The 1,564-nt window shown below is 45.2% G+C and overlaps 1 protein-coding gene across 2 annotated transcripts in view; it reads right to left on the bottom strand.

The window, feature by feature from the left end:
- LOC104983913 (zinc finger protein 432-like) overlaps positions 1 to 1,564 on the bottom strand; it is a 60,584-nt gene that overhangs the window by 31,437 nt on the left and 27,583 nt on the right. The gene's annotated exons all lie outside the window — the stretch shown is intronic.

Raw genomic sequence — 1,564 nt, 5'->3', positions numbered from 1 at the left:
TACAGTAGTACACAGTATATAGTAGTATATAAGCTAAGCTAAGCTAAGCTAAGTCACTTCAGTCGTGTCCGACTCTGTGCGACCCCATAGACTGCAGCCCACCAGGCTCCCTCGTCCCTGGGATTCTCCAGGCAAGAATACTGGAGTGGGTTGCCATTTCCTTCTCCAGTGCATGAAAGTGAAGAGTGAAAGTGAAGTCGCTCAGTCGTGTCTGACTCCTAGCGACCCCATGGACTGCAGCCTACCAGGCTCCTCCGTCCATGGGATTTTCCAGGCAAGAGTACTGGAGGGGGGTGCCATTGCCTTCTCCGATAGTCATATATAAATAAATACTACTTATAGTTCCCAGGTCCGGCTACTTATAGTTCCCAGGAGACACAGAAGACGCGGGTTCGATCCCTGGATCGGGTATATCCCCTGGAGGAGGGCATGGCAACCCGTTCCAGTATTCTTGCCTGGAGAATCTCCCGGACAGAGGAGCTTGGTGGGCTACAATCCATAGGATCACAAAGAGCTGGACACGACTGAAGTGACTGAGGACATGCGCGCACAAGCAACATAATGTAAACACTAAATCTGATCCAATCATAATTAAGAACTTTTTGGCCAACCCATAATATAACTCTATTGGAAGAATGAGGGAAAGGAAATGCTTGTGTGAAGAGAGCTGTTTGTGTTTGTAAGAGAGGTGTTTTGAAGCTTCCTACAAAGAGGAGACAATATCCCCAAATTAAAGCTCCATTATGGCTCAGTTGGTAAAGAATCTGCCTGCAATGCAGGAGACCTGGGTTCCATCCCTGGGTTGGGAAGATCCCCTGTAGAAGAAAATGGCAACCCACTCCAGAATTCTTGCCTGGAAAATTCCATGGAGAGAGGAGCCAGGCAGGCTACAGTCCATGGGATCACAAAGAGTCAGACGTGACTGTGTGACTATCACTTTTTTTTTTTTTTTAATCATCATGTGAAAATTAACAAATAGAACCTCATTTGAAAAATGGACTTGGGAGGCTGGACTCCACCAAATGTTTGATATCTGAAGTATCCTAAGGTATAAAAAAGAGTTTTCCTTTAGTCAGTATTCCTTTTGCACAGCTACTTTGGAAACAGTCTCACAGTTCCCCAAACAGTAAACAAATTTACCATATGACCCAACAATTTCACTCCAAGGTTTATATTGAAGAGAAATGAAGGCAGATGTCCAGACAAAAACTTGTACATAAATGTTTACAGCAGCATTATTGGTAACAGCCAAAAGTGGAAAAAACTCAAATATCAATCAACTGAAAAAATAAAAATGTGCTATATCCATATAACAGAATATTGTGTATGCATGTGCTCAGTAGTGTCTGAGTCTTGGCAACCTCCTAGACTGTATTGCTGCCGCTGCTGCTAAAGCACATCGGTTGTGTCCAACTCTGTGCGACCCCAGAGACGGCAGCCCACCAGGCTCCTCCATCCCTGGGATTCTCCAGGCAATCCACTGCATTTCCTTCTCCAGTGCATGAAAGTGAAAAGTGAAAGGGAAGTCACTCAGTCGTGTCCGACTCCTCGTGACCCCATGGAC

Source organism: Bison bison, unplaced genomic scaffold, assembly GCF_000754665.1.
Source record: "Bison bison bison isolate TAMUID 2011002044 unplaced genomic scaffold, Bison_UMD1.0 scf7180017863683, whole genome shotgun sequence".
Taxonomy (NCBI): Eukaryota; Metazoa; Chordata; class Mammalia; order Artiodactyla; family Bovidae; genus Bison; species Bison bison.
This window is presented reverse-complemented; position numbering and strand designations above follow the sequence as displayed.